Source organism: Ambystoma mexicanum, chromosome 6p, assembly GCF_040938575.1.
Source record: "Ambystoma mexicanum isolate Mex_15411 chromosome 6p, UKY_AmexF1_1, whole genome shotgun sequence".
Classification (NCBI taxonomy): Eukaryota; Metazoa; Chordata; class Amphibia; order Caudata; family Ambystomatidae; genus Ambystoma; species Ambystoma mexicanum.
In genome coordinates, this window is record NC_090935.1 from 306,389,869 (window position 1) to 306,409,329 (window position 19,461).

The window sequence follows — 19,461 nt, forward strand, 5'->3', positions numbered from 1 at the left end:
AACCAGATGCATAGTAGACAAATATATATTTATTCCCCATCACTGAAGCAGCGGCATATACTACTACACTGGAAAGGTGGCAGTGTAGAATGCTTAATGCCCTACATTTCATAGAAGTAGTTAATTACTTCTTTGTTGGGGTAAAATGCCACTAGGGCAACTGGTGATGTAGCAGATATCCGTTGAGTGGCAAAGTAATCGTTTCTCACTGTGCAGTGTGCTTAATCGGACCAATGCTGATCGCCAATGTCTAATTGAGACCAGTCCTGATGAAGTCTCAACAGTCGCTGTCTCCCCTTTTTTACTAACATCGGTCAAGGACTGACTGAACTGCAGGTACAGACGAATGAGATACCCTGCAGATGACAGAGACCTGGGCTGGCGCTGTGAAGGCTACCAGGCCGTTGAGGATACTAGACTGCGTTCCTTCACTACCTTTGAACCAAAGGTAATCTCATATCTGGGTTTCATTACTAGCTACAAACAAGCTGCCAGTTGAGCCAGATCCCACCGAACTATAGTTTCTGCGCCAGACCCTAGCAACTTTGACAACCCGTTGTGGCCTCCCTCCACCCCTGATGCCTGTCAGGGCCAATTCCTCTTCTCAATACACGAGGGCCCTCTCTATGACCACATCCCAATGCCACAGAGCCCCAGGGATCAGCATGTTATACCCCTCAAAGTCCATGAGCCCCAAAAGCCAAACCATTGACAGTCTGGGGCCGAAATCTGACAGAAACAGCTAACGATGAGGTTAACCATGCACAGATTTGAGATTGAGAAGACAACAACCTCTCAAATGTCTTGCCCATGCTGTAAGAAAAGTTCAATCACATGTTTACACTGAGAATCCTCTCTTACACCTCAGGGTAAAGTATGATTCAGGGGTGTCAACAAGTCATGGGTTATCTTGTGTCGACACAGATAGGTAGGAAAAGAAAATTGGCTTTAACCTAACTTATTCAAAACTGATATCTTGCTCCTTTGTCCTGCAGATCTAACTTCATTTCACTATTGGGTCCTTATCCCCCAGAAGTATCACATCACCAATAGAGAAGCTCTGCACGCTAGGAGTCACACTTAAATCTGAACAAAAACTCCAAATCAATGCCACTGTAAATAACGTCTTCAACTGTCTGCTCCATTTTAGGGTTCCCCCCCGCCTCCCCTCTGCTACTCCTGACATGCAGGATTATTGTGGTCTTTGCCGTCGGAATGTACAACCTCAAACACATTAATTGCCTCGTTATGGAGTGCCTCCACAAAACACTATTCAAATTCATTCAGGCAAACCCCATGCTGCCTGCCTCCTCTTTGAGCGTAAGTGTTCCAATCAGAAGACTGGCCAGAAGATCACTCTACTGCTGTTGACTAAAGAACTATCACGCTTCAAAGATTTATGTCAAGCTTGACAATCTTCACATGTCCCAAAACCCTGCTACCTCTCTGGACAACTACGTGCTAGTATTCTGGGGGAAGACCCTGCACACTAAAGGGTCTGGGGGCCATGCCCCTTAAGTTTCTGCCTGGAATATGACCACATGCAGATTTCTAAAGATCATGAAAGCCCACCTGCTCTGCTCAGAATAAAACTGTATTTCGTTCCTGCCCAGCTTTATAACCCTCCATCGCTTATCCTGCTCTGAGCCCCGTTACTGTAAATAGCGCAAACACATTTGCAATCCGATAGCAAACCTATTATACACACCTCTGAAGTAGATGTACATTACATTTATCCTCCTGGTGAAATGGTCACAGCCAGCGAAGCTTCCCTCAGACATTGACGCAGCCGCGTGGCGGTCTTGACCCATGTCTGACACCTGCTGGCAGCCACAGCCAGGGGCACCACTGCATGTCTTTGGGAAGGAGAACTTTTCAAAGGACCCTTCACAACTAACATCACACAAAGAGGGCGTTTGTTCTTTCTCAAATAGGAACTTCGCACACTGTGGTATCCCAGGGAAAAAGCTGAAATACGAACGCCGCTAGCGATACATGGAGAGAAAATGAAGAGAAGATTTGAAGTGAGAAAGAATAAAAGGCTTGATAGTGGATGCAACCAGTTTGGACCAGCTCAACCTTCAGGCGACCCTTAGTTTCATTTGGGTTGAACTGATTTAAATCTGAATACAGGCATAATAATGGCAGAATATAATGAAGTAAAAGTGAAATAAGAAAATATTTAAATCAAAATGTAATGTGAGAAAATAAAAAAATCACCAGAGTTGGAGCAATGTCGAGCCAACCTTTGAATTTCAGTTGTAAATGATGTCTATCTCATTGAAGATAATGTGCCCATACTTTACATTCCCTACTTTCAGGAAAATAAGGTTTAATTGTTTAATAATTCAATTGTGTAACCATCGTTGTGACTAAAATACTATAACTCGAAAGCTGTGTATTGTTTAAATCACATAGTCCTACATACTGACCTATAACTACCTGGGAGATTAATTAATTAAAAAGCATTCATTTTCTAAAAGGTTTTCTATCATAGCACACTGTTTGGCTTTGACTCTACAGATCTACCCTGTCCTGGGGTGTGATACTGCCTTGCTCTACCACACACCAGAGCCCCATCAGGGCCACCCCAAACTAGCAGAGACAGACCAACACACCTTAAAGAGCCCCCCTCCAAAAAGAAGCATCGAATGATAACTGTGTCACCCTGGCCTCCATGTCCCACCATTTGAAGCATGTTAATGACCAGCTCGATGCACCCAACGTTGCCCTAACTGAGACCACCAAAGGCCATGCACCTCTTAAACTTTGAGTTAAAACACAAGCCCTTAACATCTTGGTACAGTAATCATGCCATCAGCAGACGAGAAAGGTTCTGGAGGAAATCCCACCAACAATAAGGTCTCAGCACCCGGAGAATCATTCGTTCAGCACACAGGGCACTCATCAGCATAACCCAAACAACTTACTATACCAAAAGATCATAGAAGGATCCACCAAGAGCAGAGTGATTCTCCAAGCCATAAAGCACTGCATCAACCCCCTGCTAAACCCTGCAATACCACAAAGCACGGGTGAATGCAATACCCTCAACAACTTCTTCCCGAACAATGTAGACAAAATCAGGCAACACATTGATAGGTCAAAAGACACCACAGACATCCGACCCATAACAGCTTGGAACCTATCATGAAGGACTGAATCAAGGACAATTACTTCAGAAGAACCGACCAAAGCCGTCACACTCACAACCTACGAAGATATCATCCTCCCCATATCCATTGTGAAGGTTATCACTGGTGAACCGCTTTTCCAATGACATCAACACTTTCCTAACACAAGGCACCTTCTTAGATGCACTGAAAAGGGAACAGATCTTCCCCTGTTGAAGAAACTCACCTTTAATTGGGATGGTCTGGCAAACCATCACACATCTACCCTTCCTTGCCAAAGTGATTAAAAAACCAGTTGCCATCCACTTGTATGAAAGGATCACTAGCTGAATCGCTTACAGAACTACACATTTAGTTTCCACCAATGATGGAGACAGAGATCGCCACCACCCAAGTTATTTATGACATGCTACACATCCTTGACAAAGGGCACCACTGCTTACTTGTCCTTCTCTATTCAGATGGACCCCAAAAGAACCCAGCATCGCTCAGTAACCTGCAGAGTTCCCCAAGACACCTGCCTGTCCCCCTCATCTTCACCCTCTACAGCTATCCTTTGGGGGAACTCTTTAACCCATACGTCAATATACAACAATACACAGATTACATGCAGCTTTACCTAAATAACTATTACATCAACTACATCCATCAACTCAAGCACTGTCTGTCTCTCTTTCAAGCCTCATTTTCAAGTCCCTACCTGAAGCATAACCCAACAAAGGCTGAATTAATTCTCCCAAGAAAAAACACCAAGCATACTAAAGTCCATAATTAGCTCACTGATATGAAGCTCAACAGATTCATGTTTCATTGCTCACCGAGTGATAAATCTCTTGAATTTAACAGTGACTGTGACTTTTCATTCAAAATACTTCACCAAGAAGGCCCAAGCAGCATGGTACCTGCTTGTGTTCCTCTGTAAATTCAAGAACTGCCCTGAGTTTCAGAACATATCTCAATGTCCTGGTCATGTCCTACCGGGACAGTGGCAACAAACTCCTTGGAGGAGTCCCAGATGCCATCTTGGCCCCCAGGGGTGTAAGAGACACACAAAATCTGGGGTGGGGCGGGGACAGGGGACACCTTTGGGACTTTGCTAAAGACACAACATAACCCAATTCAAACCTCCAGAGGGTCGAGTGCCAGTCCTTAAATCATGTTAAATATGTGTTCTTTGTTCTTAAAAAAAGAAATAATGACAGTTTTAAAAACACAGTCAGACTTCCAATAAGTTGCAGATTTCTCACCAACAGCATAAAAGCTCATTATAAACACATTTTCAGCAAAACAGTGTTAGAAATAAAATATTTGTGGACTACTAAAACTTAACTTTCAAGCATGCGCCATCTTACAGCAGGGATTTTAACTAAGCAAAGTACTTTTCATCTTTTTGGAGCTGTCGGTGTAACTGTTGTAAGGGGGCTTGGATATATCTTTTTTTGTGCATTTTTGTATCCTTTCGATTCCCAAGCAAATTATGTTGCTATTGCTTGTATTTCTACCAGATGCATAATATCTTTATGTATTGCAGAACAATATAATTCAGTTTTTTATGGGATGTCCTTGAACACAGTCAGGTTTTCATTCGTCACAAAACACTAACGCTTCTCTCAGCCTTAAAGAAAGAAACTGGAACAGTTAGGCTTCACCTGTGCAAAGAAAGCTCTTTGTCTGGGAAGATTCCGAACACAAGTAACTCCAAAAAGCTGCAGTGGTATAATTTATAGAATCCAATCCTTTTTTTAAATTTCGCTGTAGGTTTCCACAAATCGGATATCCCTTCAAAATTGTCCCATTGTAAGTCTCAATGTAAACATCAATATGGTTGAACAATTTGAAATTTATTTTTAGAATTTAATTACAAAACATAGAATGTGTAAAACATGGACAGAGTATGCCAAACAAAAACACACAGTTATTGTCAGAATACAAAGAACACTTTCCAATGTGTTTCAGAGGAGCATAAAACACAATTATTATCAAAGAACAGACAATATACAATAGATCAGCACCTAAAATGTGCACAGAAACGTCCAAATAATCTATCCAATGTCTTTCTTAACTTTGAGCAGGTCTGCCTAAGAAACATATCTACCCGTTTTGGCACTGAAGAATACTTGTGGATGCTTGATAAGGTGGTGAATTGTGCAGAGAGGAGGGCGTATTTGATTTCCGGATATTTAACTAACATTTCAATGCTTCTCCCTGGTTAGTAAAAGAGTAGAATGGAAGAGTTCAGAAGGGGAATTGGGGGAGGGTGAAAGGAAGGAAGTAGTGGACAGGTGGATAGTTGCTGAGGGTCGTAGAAAAAAGATGATCAGGGAGGAGGAGCATTTAAGAGGGAGAGAGCGGTATAGATAATGGCCAAAAAAAGGTTCATAGATGACATTACTCATTTGGATATTACCATGTCTGCTGCAACATTTTATACTCCACTTAGAGCAAGCACTGGCAAAGCAAATAGTGTTAGCCTGAAGTATAAGCATTTTATATGCATTGGTGTTAATCTCCAGGTACCCATGATAATTACCAACTATTCCATCATAGGCCCATAACGTACCACCGTTTGTCAGGTACGGGCATGATGTGCTCTGGTACTCACACTATGCACCATATATTTCTGCCCTGTACCAAGTAATGCAATCAAAAGCCCAAGTACTTACAATTGCAATGTTTTCTGATCAGAATCTAAGGTACTTATACCATCACCAGGTATTGGCATCCATACATCAGATTCAGCAACAATTACCATCCAATGCCTAGGTACTCGATTGATTATCGAGGCTATGCAAAATTAGCATAGTATAGAAAGTGTCCATGATGCCCAGTTAGAAGGCAGTGCCAGATTCCATTATGTCCATTTAGCAAAGAGGTTACTGGCTACATTATGCCCATTTAGCATAGCAGTGCAATATTCTGTTTTACTCAATTATGATGTTAATGCAGGATTACATTATATCTACTTAGCACAAAAAGGCTAAATACCAATCTGCCAATTTATCATATACATTGGCAATTACAATATGCCCAACTTGCACAGTGATGCCACATTAAATCATGTGTAGTTTCCACAGTAGAGCAAGATAGCATTATGAACACTAGCACTGTAAACCCAGACTTCAGTATGCTTGGATAGCACTGCACTTCTGCATAGTCTGTAGGGGCTGTATGTTTGTGGTGCAGTTGGATGTATGTGTGAGGTGCTGGGGGCAGCTGGAGTGTGCAGTGCAGTGCTCGGGTACTGTATGCACAGTAGGGTGAAATATGTGCATCGCTATGCTGGGGCAGTGTGAAGTGTTGTGTTGGAATGCTGTGTGTGTGTGCACAGTGTGGTGATGTATATGTGCAAGAATGGGTGGTGTGGGCATACAGTGCAGTGGGGTGGTGTGTATGTACAGTTCTGCGTTGCATTTATACTCAGATCCGTGTGGTGTGTGTGGGCAGTAGGGTGTATACTCCGTGATGGGCAGTGCTGCCAATGTAATTCTGGCATGTTTATTTCCAAAGCGTACTTGAGAATGTGCTGTGCCTGCTTCATACTTGGCAATGAAAGGAGTTTCCTAATGTTGAGCACATCTCAGAATGTACGTCCTTTCAATGTACCTAATTAATCAAAAAGAAATGCATTCAAATGTTATTCTAACCCTTTTTAAAGATGTTCTGCTTTGCCAACATTCACCCAAAATGAAAAACAAGCACATGCCAACAGTTTGGGCATTTGTGTAGGCATTGGAAAGGCACTTGCCAGGCACTGCTGCAGTTTGGGAATTTGTGTAGGCATTGGAAAGGCACTTGCCAGGCACTGCTGAAGTGGTATTAACTGGCCATGGATGACAGTAGGTGCAAAATTGTGAGAATACCTTGGCATCTAATAGCAGTGCTTGACAAATGGCAAAGATGTATACAGAAGCCACAATTGGTGGCTTTGCCAATTATTGTTTATTATAGGACTTCAATGAAGAACATCCATAGTGCTTACAAATCGAGTGGCTGAAGGCAGACTTGGTTAAGACATTTTTATTACATTAGTTGCGCGTTTAAACCTCCAATTAAGTAATTAACTCTCAGAAAACTGCTTTGAAAACAAATTGGCAGGCACTTTGAGTGCAAGGTTTTGATGGTAAGACTTGATTAAAGCAAGCTCGAAGAGTTTCTGTGAGGAGGTAGTTTCGGGTGGGGAGGGGCAGGAACTGGGTGGAAATGGCCATAGAGATTAGCGTGGCCATTGGCAGTCAATGGGTGGGAAAATAACCAAACAGCACTTACAACCTTTGTGTCCCTCTGCATATGCCATTTCTCTCTAGGTTTACTCTAATGCAATAGTTGTGGCTTATGGGTGGCGCAAGGCCAAGGGTGGATCATTAGAAAAATTCAATGGATCAGATTTTCAAAACCTTTTTGACGCACGTAAGATGTGCCTAGTGCATCTCCTCACTTTAGCCAAAAAAAGGAGAAGTGCAATTCACAAGGGTCATCTGAATGAGTGCAACCTAGATGCACTCATTCAGAGACCCTTTTCCCCCCTTTACGCATTTGGCAGATAACAGGGAATTTCAGGTTTTTTACATGCCCTGGAATGAGGGTCATCCCCCTCCACCTTTGGAAGAAGGCACAATAGGGAGGCGCAAGTCATGACAGAGTCATTTCTGACTCTGTCATGATTGCTTATTTTAAATGCGACAGCCCTAGAAATCCTCAACAAAGGCACATAGGATCTAGACAAACACAAAGAAACAACCAAACCCCAGCAAACTAGTAGATAACCCACACCTCATCCACACTGGACATCCAGGAAAAGCATCCAACAAAGAGTCCTCCAAAGCACACATGCTACACTAGCCTGCTTTACGTACGATCTATGGCAAAACACCAAACAGAAATGTATGCCCTTGTTAGAGCAGGCAGATGAGGAGTAGGAATTGCCATGGCAAACAAAAAACAAATCAGCTCCACATATTTACCTTCAACAGACAAAGAAAACTGAGAATCACTCTTAGTCAACCTCAAGCTCAGCGAACAATCCAACATACTCTTCAATACTCTTCCTTCTTATCTAGCAACTGCCCACCTACAAACCTAACTTCGTCCCCAAAATTCACTGATGTCATAAGTCAGCATAGCTATAAATCATGACAACATAATCCTTCTGGGAGATTTCTACATTTGGTTTGAAAGAGAAACCGAAACCAAAACAAACTCCATCAGCGCACTCCTGGAAATTCTCCATCTCAAACAATTGGTGAACAGACCCAACCACTGAGCTAACACACCTTTGATGCAATATTCTTAAGGGATGGACTCTCCACTACTGCCCCACTGGTACCAACCATCTGGAGGGACCATCATATGATCCCTTTCACCGTTAGAACACCAACCGGTACAATACCCACAAAAATAAAGCAATCAATGACAAGCAAAAAGAAACACTAAGCCAACTACTAGAAACCACCAAACCCGATTCCTCTCAAATACATGAAACAACACCAGACACTGTTGAAAAGAACCTTCTTACCTGGATCACAGATGGAGTAGACCATTTAGCACCCTTAAAAACGTTCAAACTCACACCGAAAAAATTTACTGGTCAGATGGTTCACAGAGGAAGTGTGAGAACTCAAGAAAACTAGAAAAGACGTGAAGAAAAACTACAAACAGATGGTGAAATGTATCTGCAGCAATCACATGGTTGCTGGGAACCTGTCCTACATTAGTGTTGGGAGCACGCTAATGTATGCAAGGGGGCTCAACAAAAATGCTCAGGTCATTTGGTGAATAAGGTGATCTGAGCAATTCTGAAAGCAGCAAAATTAAATTGAGTTCATTTGCGCTGCTTTTTGACAATCTGGCCCAATGCTTGACTATACTATCCCATGAGCAAATAGTGATTCAATATCTCTCCTTGTTGGCGAAGGAAACCTCAGTGGTTGAATTATTTGCTAAACTCTGTTTATTAGTAGGTGACATCTGCATAGAAAAGTTTAATTACAAAGGCTTCAATAAATTACACAGTTACATACATTGTATTTGTATAATAATGCTTGTTTTACTCTGAACTATACAAAGTAAATGTTACTTTGTGGACTTAATACCCAAATCTTTTCACTGCCTTTGAAAAGATGCTCTGCAGATTATCATTGATGTCTGGGATTTGCCCCGCAGCCTCTTACATAAAGGGGGCAGGGGTCGTGTCCTTATTCCTAGTCGGTATATTCGAGTGTCATTATTGAACTGTATACTATGTAATTACCGAAAGTGACCCTCCCAGTCCTGCGTTGATACTGAACCTTACCTACATGTAACTACCTAATGTGACCCTCCCAGCCTTGCGCTGTGACTGAACTGCATCTATATGTATCTACCCAATGTGACCTGCCCAGCTCTGCATTGGGACTGAACTGTACCTATATGCAGCTATCTAATGTGACCAACCCAGCTCTGCGTTGGGACTGAACTGTACCTATATGTAACTACCTAATTGTGACCTATCAAGCCTAGCGCTGTGACTGAACTGCTTCTATATGCATCTACCCAATGTGACCTGCCCAGCTCTGCGTTGGGACTGAACTGTACCTATATGTAACTACCTAATTGTGACCTATCAAGCCTAGCGCTGTGACTGAACTGCTTCTATATGCAACTACCCAATGTGACCTGCCCAGCTCTGCGTTAGGCCTGAACTGTACCTATATGTAACTACCTAATTGTGACCTATCAAGCCTAGCACTGTGACTGAACTGCTTCTATATGCAACTACCCAATGTGACCTGCCCAGCTCTGCGTTGGGACTGAACTGTACCTATATGCAGCTATCTAATGTGACCTATCCAGCCGTGCGCTGTGACTGAAGTGCATCTATATGTATCTACCTAATGTGACCTGCCCAGCTCTGCGTTAGGCCTGAACTGTACCTATATGTAACTACCTAATTGTGACCTATCAAGCCTAGCGCTGTGACTGAACTGCTTCTATATGCAACTACCCAATGTGACCTGCCCAGCTCTGCGTTGGGACTGAACTGTACCTATATGCAGCTATCTAATGTGACCTATCCAGCCGTGCGCTGTGACTGAAGTGCATCTATATGTATCTACCTAATGTGACCTGCCCAGCTCTGCGTTAGGCCTGAACTGTACCTATATGTAACTACCTAATTGTGACCTATCAAGCCTAGCGCTGTGACTGAACTGCTTCTATATGCAACTACCCAATGTGACCTGCCCAGCTCTGCGTTGGGACTGAACTGTACCTATATGTAACTACCTAATTGTGAGCTATCAAGCCTAGCGCTGTGACTGAACTGCTTCTATATGCAACTACCCAATGTGACCTGCCCAGCTCTGCGTTGGGACTGAACTGTACCTATTTCTAACTACCCAATATGACCCATCCAGCCGTGCGCTGTGACTGAACTGCATCTATATGTATCTACCTAATGGGACCTGCCCAGCTCTGCGTTGGGACTGAACTGTACCTATATGCAGCTATCTAATGTGACCCATCCAACCGTGCGCTGTGACTGAACTGTACCTATATGTAACTACCTAATTGTGACCTATCAAGCCTAGCGCTGTGACTGAAATGCATCTATATGTATCTACCTAATGGGACCTGCCCAGCTCTGCGTTGGGACTGAACTGTACCTATATGCAGCTATCTAATGTGACCCATCCAGCCGTGCGCTGTGACTGAACTGTACCTATATGTATCTACCCAATGTGACCTGCCCAGCTCTGCGTTGGGACTGAACTGTACCTATATGCAGCTATCTAATGTGACCCATCCAGCCGTGCGCTGTGACTGAACTGCATCTATATGTATCTACCTAATGTGACCTACCCAGCTCTGCGTTGGGACTGAACTGTACCTATATGCAGCTATCTAATGTGACCCATCCAACCGTGCGCTGTGACTGAACTGTACCTATATGTAACTACCTAATTGTGAGCTATCAAGCCTAGCGCTGTGACTGAACTGCTTCTATATGCAACTACCCAATGTGACCTGCCCAGCTCTGCGTTGGGACTGAACTGTACCTATATGTAACTACCTAATTGTGACCTATCAAGCCTAGCACTGTGACTGAATTGCTTCTATATGCAACTACCCAATGTGACCTGCCCAGCTCTGCGTTGGGACTGAACTGTACCTATATGTAACTACCTAATTATGACCCATCAAGCCTAGCGCTGTGACTGAACTGCTTCTATATGCAACTACCTAATGTGACCTACCCAGCTCTGCGTTGGGACTGAACTGTACCTATATGCAGCTATCTAATGTGACCTATCCAGCCGTGCGCTGTGACTGAACTGCATCTATATGTAACTACCTAATGTGACCTACCCAGCTCTGCGTTGGGACTGAACTGTACCTATATGCAGCTATCTAATGTGACCCATCCAGCCGTGCGCTGTGACTGAACTGCATCTATATGTATCTACCTAATGGGACCAACCCAGCTCTGCGTTGGGACTGAACTGTACCTATATGTAACTACCTAATTGTGAGCTATCAAGCCTAGCGCTGTGACTGAACTGCTTCTATATGCAACTACCCAATGTGACCTGCCCAGCTCTGCGTTAGGCCTGAACTGTACCTATATGTAACTACCTAATTGTGAGCTATCAAGCCTAGCACTGTGACTGAACTGCTTCTATATGCAACTACCCAATGTGACCTGCCCAGCTCTGCGTTGGGACTGAACTGTACCTATATGCAGCTATCTAATGTGACCTATCCAGCCGTGCGCTGTGACTGAAGTGCATCTATATGTATCTACCTAATGTGACCTGCCCAGCTCTGCGTTAGGCCTGAACTGTACCTATATGTAACTACCTAATTGTGACCTATCAAGCCTAGCGCTGTGACTGAACTGCTTCTATATGCAACTACCCAATGTGACCTGCCCAGCTCTGCGTTGGGACTGAACTGTACCTATTTCTAACTACCCAATATGACCCATCCAGCCGTGCGCTGTGACTGAACTGCATCTATATGTATCTACCTAATGGGACCTGCCCAGCTCTGCGTTGGGACTGAACTGTACCTATATGCAGCTATCTAATGTGACCCATCCAACCGTGCGCTGTGACTGAACTGTACCTATATGTAACTACCTAATATAACCAACCCAGCTCTTCGTTGGGACTGAACTGTACCTATATGTAACTACCTAATTGTGAGCTATCAAGCCTAGCGCTGTGACTGAACTGCATCTATATGCAACTACCCAATGTGACCTGCCCAGCTCTGCGTTGGGACTGAACTGTACCTATATGTAACTACCTAATTGTGACCTATACAGCCTAGCGCTGTGACTGAACTGCTTCTATATGCAACTACCCAATGTGACCTGCCCAGCTTTGTGTTGGGACTGAACTGTACCTATATGTAACTACCTAATTGTGACCTATCAAGCCTAGCACTGTGACTGAACTGCTTCTATATGCAACTACCCAATGTGACCTGCCCAGCTCTGCGTTGGGACTGAACTGTACCTATTTCTAACTACCCAATATGACCCATCCAGCCTTGCGCTGTGACTGAACTGCATCTATATGTATCTACCTAATGGGACCTACCCAGCTCTGCGTTGGGACTGAACTGTACCTATATGCAGCTATCTAATGTGACCCATCCAGCCGTGCGCTGTGACTGAACTGTACCTATATGTAACTAACTAATATGACCAACCCAGCTCTGCGTTGGGACTGAACTGTACCTATATGTAACTACCTAATTGTGACCTATCAAGCCTAGCGCTGTGACTGAACTGCTTCTATATGCAACGACCCAATGTGACCTGCCCAGCTCTGCGTTGGGACTGAACTGTACCTATATGCAGCTATCTAATGTGACCTATCCAGCCGTGCGCTGTGACTGAACTGTACCTATATGTATCTACCCAATGTGACCTGCCCAGCTCTGCGTTGGGACTGAACTGTACCTATATGCAGCTATCTAATGTGACCCATCCAGCCGTGCGCTGTGACTGAACTGCATCTATATGTATCTACCTAATGTGACCTACCCAGCTCTGCGTTGGGACTGAACTGTACCTATATGCAGCTATCTAATGTGACCCATCCAACCGTGCGCTGTGACTGAACTGTACCTATATGTAACTACCTAATTGTGACCTATCAAGCCTAGCACTGTGACTGAACTGCTTCTATATGCAACTACCCAATGTGACCTGCCCAGCTCTGCGTCGGGACTGAACTGTACCTATATGTAACTACCTAATTGTGACCTATCAAGCCTAGCGCTGTGACTGAACTGCTTCTATAGGCAACTACCCAATGTGACCTGCCCAGCTCTGCGTTGGGACTGAACTGTACCTATATGTAACTACCTAATTGTGACCTATACAGCCTAGCGCTGTGACTGAACTGCTTCTATATGCAACTACCCAATGTGACCTGCCCAGCTCTGCGTTGGGACTGAACTGTACCTATATGTAACTACCTAATTGTGAGCTATCAAGCCTAGCGCTGTGACTGAACTGCATCTATATGTATCTACCTAATGTGACCTACCCAGCTCTGCGTTGGGACTGAACTGTACCTATATGCAGCTATCTAATGTGACCCATCCAACCGTGCGCTGTGACTGAACTGTACCTATATGTAACTACCTAATTGTGACCTATCAAGCCTAGCACTGTGACTGAACTGCTTCTATATGCAACTACCCAATGTGACCTGCCCAGCTCTGCGTTGGGACTGAACTGTACCTATTTCTAACTACCCAATATGACCCATCCAGCCTTGCGCTGTGACTGAACTGCATCTATATGTATCTACCTAATGGGACCTGCCCAGCTCTGCGTTGGGACTGAACTGTACCTATATGCAGCTATCTAATGTGACCCATCCAGCCGTGCGCTGTGACTGAACTGTACCTATATGTAACTAACTAATATGACCAACCCAGCTCTGCGTTGGGACTGAACTGTACCTATATGTAACTACCTAATTGTGACCCATCAAGCCTAGCGCTGTGACTGAACTGTACCTATATGTAACTACCTAATTGTGACCTATCAAGCCTAGCACTGTGACTGAACTGCTTCTATATGCAACTACCCAATGTGACCTGCCCAGCTCTGCGTTGGGACTGAACTGTACCTATATGTAACTACCTAATTATGACCCATCAAGACTAGCGCTGTGACTGAAATGCTTCTATATGCAACTACCTAATGTGACCTGCCCAGCTCTGCGTTGGGACTGAACTGTACCTATATGCAGCTATCTAATGTGACCTATCCAGCCGTGCGCTGTGACTGAACTGTACCTATATGTAACTAACTAATATGACCAACCCAGCTCTGCGTTGGGACTGAACTGTACCTATATGTAACTACCTAATTGTGACCTATCAAGCCTAGCGCTGTGACTGAACTGCTTCTATATGCAACGACCCAATGTGACCTGCCCAGCTCTGCGTTGGGACTGAACTGTACCTATATGTAACTACCTAATTGTGACCTATCAAGCCTAGCACTGTGACTGAACTGCTTCTATATGCAACTACCCAATGTGACCTGCCCAGCTCTGCGTTGGGACTGAACTGTACCTATATGTAACTACCTAATTATGACCCATCAAGACTAGCGCTGTGACTGAAATGCTTCTATATGCAACTACCTAATGTGACCTGCCCAGCTCTGCGTTGGGACTGAACTGTACCTATATGCAGCTATCTAATGTGACCTATCCAGCCGTGCGCTGTGACTGAACTGTACCTATATGTATCTACCCAATGTGACCTGCCCAGCTCTGCATTGGGACTGAACTGTACCTATATGCAGCTATCTAATGTGACCCATCCAGCCGTGCGCTGTGACTGAACTGCATCTATATGTATCTACCTAATGTGACCTACCCAGCTCTGCGTTGGGACTGAACTGTACCTATATGCAGCTATCTAATGTGACCCATCCAACCGTGCGCTGTGACTGAAGTGCATCTATATGTATCTACCTAATGTGACCTGCCCAGCTCTGCGTTGGGACTGAACTGTACCTATATGTAACTACCTAATTGTGACCTATCAAGCCTAGCACTGTGACTGAACTGCTTCTATATGCAACTACCCAATGTGACCTGCCCAGCTCTGCGTTGGGACTGAACTGTACCTATATGTAACTACCTAATTGTGACCTATCAAGCCTAGCGCTGTGACTGAACTGCTTCTATATGCAACGACCCAATGTGACCTGCCCAGCTCTGCGTTGGGACTGAACTGTACCTATATGTAACTACCTAATTGTGACCTATACAGCCTAGCGCTGTGACTGAACTGCTTCTATATGCAACTACCCAATGTGACCTGCCCAGCTCTGCGTTGGGACTGAACTGTACCTATATGTAACTACCTAATTGTGACCTATCAAGCCTAGCACTGTGACTGAACTGCTTCTATATGCAACTACCCAATGTGACCTGCCCAGCTCTGCGTTGGGACTGAACTGTACCTATTTCTAACTACCCAATATGACCCATCCAGCCTTGCGCTGTGACTGAACTGCATCTATATGTATCTACCTAATGGGACCTGCCCAGCTCTGCGTTGGGACTGAACTGTACCTATATGCAGCTATCTAATGTGACCCATCCAGCCGTGCGCTGTGACTGAACTGTACCTATATGTATCTACCTAATGTGACCTACCCAGCTCTGCATTGGGACTGAACTGTACCTATATGTAACTACCTAATTGTGACCTATCAAGCCTAGCGCTGTGACTGAACTGCTTCTATATGCAACTACCCAATGTGACCTGCCCAGCTCTGCGTTGGGACTGAACTGTACCTATATGTAACTACCTAATTGTGACCTATCAAGCCTAGCGCTGTGACTGAACTGCTTCTATATGCAACTACCCAATGTGACCTGCCCAGCTCTGGGTTGGGACTGAACTGCACCTATATGTAACTACCTAATTATGACCCATCAAGACTAGCGCTGTGACTGAAATGCTTCTATATGCAACTACCTAATGTGACCTGCCCAGCTCTGCGTTGGGACTGAACTGTACCTATATGCAGCTATCTAATGTGACCTATCCAGCCGTGCGCTGTGACTGAACTGTACCTATATGTATCTACCCAATGTGACCTGCCCAGCTCTGCATTGGGACTGAACTGTACCTATATGCAGCTATCTAATGTGACCCATCCAGCCGTGCGCTGTGACTGAACTGCATCTATATGTATCTACCTAATGTGACCTACCCAGCTCTGTGTTGGGACTGAACTGTACCTATATGCAGCTATCTAATGTGACCCATCCAGCCGTGCGCTGTGACTGAACTGTACCTATATGCAACGACCCAATGTGACCTGCCCAGCTCTGCGTTGGGACTGAACTGTACCTATATGTAACTACCTAATTGTGACCTATACAGCCTAGCGCTGTGACTGAACTGCTTCTATATGCAACTACCCAATGTGACCTGCCCAGCTCTGCGTTGGGACTGAACTGTACCTATATGTAACTACCTAATTGTGAGCTATCAAGCCTAGCGCTGTGACTGAACTGCTTCTATAGGCAACTACCCAATGTGACCTGCCCAGCTCTGCGTTGGGACTGAACTGTACCTATATGTAACTACCTAATTGTGACCTATCAAGCCTAGTGCTGTGACTGAACTGCTTCTATATGCAACGACCCAATGTGACCTGCCCAGCTCTGCGTTGGGACTGAACTGTACCTATATGTAACTACCTAATTGTGACCTATCAAGCCTAGTGCTGTGACTGAACTGCTTCTATATGCAACTACCCAATGTGACCTGCCCAGCTCTGCGTTGGGACTGAACTGTACCGATATGTAAGTACCTAATTGTGACCCATCAAGCCTAGCGCTGTGATAAAATTGTACCACCTGTAACTTCCAAATTTGAATATGCATTTTCTGTAACTAGTGTCTGGATACCTCCGGGATTTGTGCTCTGAAAATAAGTGTAATAAATAAATAGCAGTTCATTGCAAGGTGAGAGGTGTCTGTATATATTTCAAACATTTGGAATAAGAAAGGCAGATTTCCCAAAAGATGCCCTGCACTGCAAATGGAAAAATCCAGATTGTGGGGGAATAAATCATATTCTATCCCCCCTGCCTAAAATTGTGGGAGGGATTTATTTCCCACGCCCATCTTGGCCCCCCTGAAGCCCTCCAGCATGCCACAGCATGCCTCATCACAGGCCTAGGAAAATGTAATCAAACCACCCCATCCTCAAAGAGGCGCGCTAGCACCCTCTCAAGCATGCAATATGTTCAAGATAGCATGGATCATCTACAAAGCAGTCCCACCCTAAACACAACTCTAACTGGACAGGAAACCCACCATATCCGGAGACACTACACCAACAGAAGCCACATCCCTGTGAGACTGGAAACAAAGAACTGGAGGTGGGAAAACAATCATGAAACATACCTTTTCCTGCTCCTCACTCTATCCCTGGAGCAAGTTACCAGTGCAGTTACGACTGACCCCCACCCTCCCCCCCAACCTACACTTCGGGAAGAACCTGAAGACCCTACTTTAAAGAACCTCTCACCAATTGCTGATCACTCAACTCTACTTCACCCCCTGCGCAGAACCCCCATTCCCCTCTACCCATCACAGATCCGACTCTTCCCTTGCACTCTACTTGTAACTCCATGGCTGTGTCTCCTATGCACAATGCTTTGTTGCTTCCCAGCTAGGGTCACACATCATAAACCCCATACAAACATACATTTGCTTTCCTTTGTACACTTCAGTACATGTGGTCTTTTGTGGACACCCAAACACATGTTACAACACGTGATTCTTCTCTCCCCCGCGGCCCCCCCCCCCCGATTTTGTTTCTTTCACTTTTACTAGCTTTTGTGGATATGTAAATACACACATAATTCCACACAGCTTTGTATCAACTGAACTCTGTGGTGGGGGCAGTTTTTGATGCTGGGGGTAGTTGGATAATGAAGGGGCGTACCTCCATTAAAAATAATTCTAGATCAGCAGCAGGGAGTTTTATTTTAAATTGTAGGAGCGCCAATATGTCCCCTAAATTAGTGCAGGTGACTGAGCAAAGCATTGGAGCCTGAATAATTAAAGTTGGGTTCAGGGTGGGAGCCGTCTTCAAAAAACGTTTAACATATTACGTTGAAATGGTGCATTGTGCAGCAGATTTGTTCAGAAAACCTGGGTAAATATTCATACAATTTACAGCGACTTCAGTACGGTCACACTAGACAAAATTCAAAAGATGAATGGCAGGTCACCAACAGAACACAGGAGCATTGTAAAATATTTTCAGGATGCCTGTGCCCACAATATATGGCACCATTGCCACTGTACAACACTTTCATAACTGTACCCACACTTGCATGATGCCTATGTCTACAGTATGTGTCAGCATTGCAATGCAAAACATTTTAAATGCTGACTGTACCAAATATAATGCAATAGTTCCACTGTAAAGTACTTTCACAATGGTACCCACAAAATATGCCAGCACTGCAACTGTAAAATACATGTTCAGGATGCTTCTGGGAATAATATATGCCAGGATGGCCCTTTAAATCACATTTTAATGCTGCATGTAACCAAATCCATACCCATATTGCCACTGTAAAACATATATATAGCATTACCATTGCAAAACCATATTATCATGGTGCCCACAATGTATGCCAGTATTGTCACTGTAAGCAGCAGGTTCATGATTTATGTGCCCCCTCAAAATATGCCAGGTTTGCCCTGCAAGGCACACACATGTTCCTCCCAAGTAATTCCATGCAGACTCCTACACGCATGTGTGCACAGATAAGTCATCAAACTCTTGTACACACAAGACACTTTTCCCTCTAAATGTAAATTTTCCACTGACTGGGTGATGTTGGCATACTATCTCAACACCCTCCCATCCAGACTCCTCTCCCTGGTGTCAACAGGAGACCTCACCAGAAGGCTCCCACTTCCATGCAGCATAGTCTCTCCAGCTCCCACCTTTCACTCACTGTCTTCTGGCTCTACTTTGGCATGGGAGCCTCTCGTGCATATGTAAATACACAAATCAGAGCATGCTTTTCGACTTTGACTCGCCTCTTACAAGACTTGTGACAGCTGACAAAAAAGTTATCTGATAGAAGTTTATCTGACAGAAGTTTTTCACTGGTAGGTGAATTCTCTCCCATAGACCATGACATCACTGCAGCAATTGTAAAGAGTGTGACTTCTTACAACCTTGTTGAAGCAAAATGAAGTTAACGCATGTGATACCAAACTTATCTTATATGACTTAGTGACAAACAGGCTGATATAACACCTTA